This window comes from Poecilia formosa, unplaced genomic scaffold (genome assembly GCF_000485575.1).
Source record: "Poecilia formosa unplaced genomic scaffold, Poecilia_formosa-5.1.2 Scaffold96, whole genome shotgun sequence".
Lineage (NCBI taxonomy): Eukaryota > Metazoa > Chordata > Actinopteri > Cyprinodontiformes > Poeciliidae > Poecilia > Poecilia formosa.
The window spans coordinates 145,035-151,361 of record NW_006800035.1 but is presented as its reverse complement, the minus strand read 5'-3'; the positions used below and the strand labels follow the sequence as shown (position 1 = coordinate 151,361).

The window sequence follows — 6,327 nt, the reverse complement described above, 5'->3', positions numbered from 1 at the left end:
TCAAGGACCAGAACAACGTATGAAATCATTTTAGCTCAGCTAAGAGAAGTAAATAAAATGATGAAGTCAGGCAGTCAGCCAAGATGCCTTGAGCTTGTGTGAAGAGCTAAATGTCGCTGACATGACTGTGAGTTAGTGTCAGTGTAGATAGAAAAGTAGAACAAAGTGTAAATTTCCGCCAGAAAACTTTTGAGATTGTCATAAATTTTCTAGAAAAAAAATGCAGAAAGTCAAACAAATTCAAATTTTGAAAATTTTCTGTTTAAAAAATTAAACATTTTTGACAACCTTCGCCATTTCCAACTTTTTTCCACAAAAATTCTGAGATTCATTTTAAAAAATTTTGCGGAAATTTACTCCTTCTCCTTTTTCTTTTTTTCTATGTCCAATGGCCCTAATTCACTGCTGTACTGACACAATTAAACAACTTGCATGACTTACAATATTAACTACTATCTTTTCATTCTGTGTACACAAAAGCTTTAAATCATATTTCTCACAGAATACTATAAATTCTATACCGAATTGCAGCGTGTCGCGGTTTGTCGCCTGTAGTAACGGGGTCATACGCCGGCGCCATCTTGTGACGTAAAAAAGGTTAGTCAAAATTTTAACAACTAATGCTGAGTACATAACAGCGGAGGTCGTTTTGAGGGATTTATGTGCAGTTTTGGAGGAAGGAGGCAGATGGTAGTGATGAAGAAGAGGGAGCTGGTTCAAGTGAAGTACGGCAGCCATGTTTTTGGAGCCATATTGTTCAGGAAGCAAAGATGACTCCAACTTTACTGGGGAAGACAGGACAGTGAATGTTTGGAGCTGGAAATCTGTCGCCTCCGAATCACTGAATGGTAACAAACAGATTTATAATAATTATTCATCTTTAATTTTCGTTTAATTCAAATAATCCCGTCACTTTAATGAGTGTTCAAAGGACATAAACCTTACAGGAACGCATGTTTGGATTTTATTCATATTGCCTGTGTCTGAAAAATGCACTGAGACAGCAGTCACACGTCATGATACCTGCACGTGCAAATTGAATGCGGGGAGGTGGGAAAAGTGGCTCAGCCCGACGCCGGGCGTTCCTATCGCCCACCACTGTGACTTTAATACGGCTATATCTATTCATGCTGCATGGTAATGAATTTATACTGATGCACTGAAATGACATTTTTCTGTATAGTCGCATGTTATTGGAATACTGGAGATATTTTTGACATAATGATGGACAATTTGTGCTTGTCTAAGGTTTTCTACTGTCAAAAAAAAAAAAAAAACCTGACGGAGGGTTTGACTTTATTTTTCCACATTATAGCACAACAGTGAAATCCATAGACAATTTTACAAAATATGTAAACGTCAACATTGTTTTTTTTCTCACTTTTATTCACTAGACAATAAATATCACACTTGTTGTAAATGGTGCCTATAACATCTTCTGATTTTAGTTAGCTACCTGTGGTGGAAAATGTTAACAGGTGATATGTCATTAGTTTATTAAACTGATGCTCATGTCATTATTATCTGATAATACATTTCACCACAATCCCCGGTTCATAGGTTTTTTGTTTTTGCAGCAGTCTCCTCCACAGAACGGCTACTGCTTCAGCCTTTTTATTTTTGTCAGAAACTTTTCTATTCCGTGCTAACTAAGCTAGCTTGAAGAGCAAAGCAGCTTGATAAAACTGGCAGCCAATCAGAAAGATGGGCATGGCAAATAGCGTTTCAATGTTATTTTAATTCAGATTTCATAACGATTAAAAACAGATTACGTTTTACATAAATATATAAAATCGAGTGAAAAATGTATGGAATTCAATTATTTTTTATTTGTGTATTTTTGTCATCTTCCCTCCAACTTTCTGAGAGGCCCGTCTAGCGCCCCCAGGTGGCCCCCACTTTGAAAACACTGATCTAAAACAAAGAGTAATAATTAGCACTTTTTTTATAAGTTTAATCTTTTATCCAGTTTGGGTTTTAATTTATTCTAAGGTTTCTCTTCCTTCTCATCCTATTGTTTTCCATTTTGGGATAAAAAGAAGATCTCACTGCCTGTAAAGCTTTCCATCAGATTCCAGAATCGTTCATAAGATCTTCCTAAAAGCACAGACACAAATAGTTGTTTTGGGGGTTTTTTCCAGAGTATGCGTTATTTAGGTCAAGACACATTTTCGGCAAAGTGTTTCTTACCACAATACAAGTGTAAACAAAACAATGCTACATGTATTTCTGGTTCATGTGGAACATCCTATCATCGGAAGGCCCCCTCATCAGGGTCTTTGTTCTATCTGTCTGCATCTGTTTTGGCATCAAAACATAGAGACGCGTAACATACCCTACTCTTATTTATTTTTAGTCCCGTTCTCAAATGGGAATGAGAGCGATTACACTTCCAAGATTGACAATTTTACGCCGGAAAATTAAAAGAACCCTCTGAATTAGGGAGATAATTGCATGCAATCTCCTTTTAATGGCCCTGTCAGTGATTACTGGCTGCCTCGGCCGGCCCTATCAGTGGCAGGGGAGGGGAGCGTGCTGAAATGAAATGTCAATCATATTAGCATTAATGAGTAAATTAGCGCGAGTGGCTCATTGTCAGAGCGAATCAGTGCTGACGTGCCACCCTCCAAACCGCTGAGTTAAAGCAGCGCTGCGAGGACGGAAGGATGAGCGAGGAGGGCAAAAAATCTCAGTGAGGGAAAAGGGAGGAGGAACGGGGACAAAGAAATTACATGTGGCCACATGAGGCTGACAGCTTATGAGATGTACAATTACCGTCTTCAACCAGTGAGGCAGATTTGTGTGGCAAAAAAGCAGGCGACGGCAATTTCTCTTCATTTTCCCTGTTTTTTTTGTTTTTTGCCAGCCTGGGATTCACTGCAGCATTACTGATGTTAAAGACATGAACAAGGCTTGGCATGTGCTTCCCCAATATTTAATTAGGATTAGTCTCTTTGCTTTAGTCATTGAGCATTTTTCAAACACTCGTCTTACTTTATGATCAATGTGGAAACAATTAAGAGACCACTCCATGGGACTGCGTCCAGTAAATCTGTTATCAGTCTTTCACAAACTCTTTAAGTCAATATTCTGTTCTATTGTTTCGTACTCCTGTTGGTTCAGCCTAGTCAATGCTTAAGCCAGTGTCTAGTAGATTCAACAGAATTGGCAGTACTGGCTTGCTGCTGCTCTGCTATGTAGGACGAGACGCCTCCATAGATACAGTCAGTGTGTTCCCTCCTGCTGCAGTCGGCCATTGGTCCCTCATGTTTTTAGTGAGGGAGTAAAGATCATAACCACTAGAGTGATACAGTTGATTGCGATGTTGCTTTGCATTAAGAAGGTCCTGCATTGGAATTCTTGCCTGGGATCTCTGGATGGAATCTGGATATTCTGCCAATCCATGCTTAGGTTACACACCTGAATGTGTAACCTAAGCATGACTTGAGTTGTCCTTACAGTGCTCTGAGTGTTGGCATGCATGGTTGATTGTCCTGTGTATCTTTTGTGTTGCCCTGGCCACATAGTCCCAGTAGCCACTGGTGATGGGCACCAGCCCCCATAGAGATAAACTGGTTTAGACCAAGTATGGACTGCAATTTTGCATAAGCAGGTCCTGGGTTTAGAGCCCAGCCAGGAGCCTTTCTGCATGGACTCCCTATGAATGGTTCTGTTTCTTGTGTGTCTCTGTATTACCTTGTGATAGATTAGCGACGTGAGATGGCTGACCCCTTCCCTTTCGTCCATTGACCACTTAAGATGGACCATAGCATGAGACCATTAGACGAGGATGGATGGCCACAGGAGGACCACAGGTATCAGCATGGTATGGACAGTTTGAACATATGTCATGTTTGGACTGGTATTGTCCATTCTTGCCCTACAAGAGAAGACTCCTTCCCCAGTCCTCAACCTACCCAGCAGGTTTTAGATGCCTCCCTACTCCAACACAATGAAATGACTTGATTTCCTCTTCAGCATGCCATCAAGTTTGGCAAAGACCTGGTAAGTTTTCCTGGTACAGAAAAACTGTTTATTCACCGTCATCGGTGGCTATGTTAGCTACTCAGTTGTTAGCATTGGCTACCTGTTGCGTAGCAGAGAGCAATAGGGAGGCTGTGAGCAGAGCATTCATGAGCAGGATTGAAAGCACTAAGACCCGCCTCCTGGGCCTGATTGGTTGTTTCTGACTAGGAGACGTGTATTTCTGCAGGTGGCAGCAGGACTACAGGGAGAAGTCCTACTGTAGATTCAGAGAGTGCGTTTCATACACTCTCTGAATCTTGGTTTCATACACTCTCTGAATCTTGTACTGTTCTGATAGTTTTAATAAATATGTAAAAACATATTATTTCTAAACGTTGCGTACTATAGCTTTAATATAGCTTATTCAACCTTTTTTGTTAATTTCACCCACACATGCCAGGTTTCTCAAAATAAATATGAAACTATAGTAGGGACAAAATGGCTTATTCTTATAGATAATAGGATTTAAAAATGCCTCATTTGAGTAACTTGTTGAAGAGAACCTGTCCTGAAGAACAAAATGCCAGAGGTCCCTTCACTCCCGTCTACCAGCCTCCGACTTTAGTCTTTACTGAGCTTGTCCCACTCCTCACTTTCAGTTTTAAGACATTTGAGATCTTTCTTGCATCCCCGGCATCCACAACATCTTAATGAGCTCAGCATATGGGCTTTGAACCTAGTAGCTTTCTCCATTCTCTGTGAAGTTCTTGGTGGATTAACAGGCATGTCTGGAGTCATTATCATGTTGCAGTCCAGATTTCACAGATACTCTCACATTTTCCTCAAGCAACCTTTGATCAATGGATCAGTCATCCTGAAATGAAGCTTTCGCAAATATTTGATCACACTGATGTTAAATGTATGGGGGTGCCACTTTAGACCAGGCTGTACATGTGAAACATTTTGCCCCTCATTGATTAAAATTACAATACATGCTGAAACCTTTGATTTTTTTTATGGGGTATTTTTGGAACTGTTGACCTAATCTTAACACACTTCTGTCTAATCAGTGGAGTTTTAAACCTTCCTCATACACATTTACTCCGCTCTGCGCCCACAATTTTCCCACAGCCCCCCTGTGAACTGAGCGTAAATCAAAAAGAAATTCCTCCAGTTCAACAATTCATCTGACCACAGCCTTGTTAGGCAGGAGGACGGAGGAGAGGGAAGCGTGTGTCAATAAATCATCTGATGCCTGGCTGTATTTATGCCCACAGCAATGAGTTTAACGAGGAGAGCAGTCCTTGAAGCAATATCCTAAGTGGCACTTCATCCCTGTCTCCTTCCCCAGCACCCGCCTCCCTGTATCTCACCTCCTCATCCTTCACAAGGTTTCTGATTGTCAAGTGGCAGAGGATGCTTCAGTTTAAGCGTGCAGACTTGAGAGCGAAAGGACGGGGGAAAAAAAAGGCAGCCCCGAATCACCCGCCACCGTCTGCGAGCTAAAAATTACCCTGTGAGACAGAGGTTTGGAGAACTTCATTTCCTTGTTCATAATTAAACTCCTCAACCTTAATCTGACCGTACCTTTCTCCTGCTGGGGGCTTCCTGCAGTGCTTATTGAGCCCTACTTATTACGTGGATTAGAATCTATCTTCCACTTCAACAGTGGGTCACCCTATTCAATTATTTCAGCCATTCATGGCCGACTAGATGATGAAAGATCCTTGAGATTCTGGTTCGTTCCCAACGCAGACGGTTCATGGGAGGTGACTGGATTTTCTGAGAGACAGTATCTGCCAGGTGCGACATTACTGGAGGCGTGCTGGGATGAAAAGAGTAGCCATAAAAAAGTGAGGCGTTTCAAAGGAGTTCTCATCTGTCCTGCACTGTGCTCTGCGCACCACTGGGAGGCAGTCCTGAGCCACCGCTCCTCTCCTCTGCTTCCTTTCCCCACACTCAGCCACCCACTGCTGCTCTGAGGGTGCTGTTTGTTCTGTTTTCTCCTCACTCAGTCCTCACACTGAGATACAGAGCTTCTTCTTGTCTTGCTGTCAAAACAGAAAAAGATCTGAGTGAAATATTTAAAGAATAAAACAATAACTGTATACCCTTCTTCTGACTCGTTTTTTTCCCTCTCTTTTTTGCCAGTTGGTCTTCCAGAGATTTATATCCCCAAACAAAACTGAATCCGTTTGTTTATTTTCATTATTTTTGTAAAGTGTGTCACATGCAACAAACTGAAATACTCAGATAATAGTCTTAAAATCTCTAACATTCTCACAAGTTCTTTGCGTTCTCCGTGAATGTCCTGAGTTTTGCTCCCTCCATCTTCTAAGTAATGTCTCTGGAAGAAAAAAA

At 41.3% G+C, this 6,327-nt stretch overlaps 1 long non-coding RNA gene across 1 annotated transcript; it reads left to right on the top strand.

Annotated features, from left to right (window-relative positions):
- The first annotated feature begins 581 nt into the window (after positions 1–581).
- Positions 582–6,056, top strand: LOC103142353 (uncharacterized). Its single transcript, XR_476686.2, has 3 exons — positions 582–848; positions 3,707–4,005; positions 5,244–6,056. It is a non-coding gene; the product is annotated as an uncharacterized LOC103142353 (long non-coding RNA).
- The last annotated feature ends 271 nt before the right edge of the window (positions 6,057–6,327 follow it).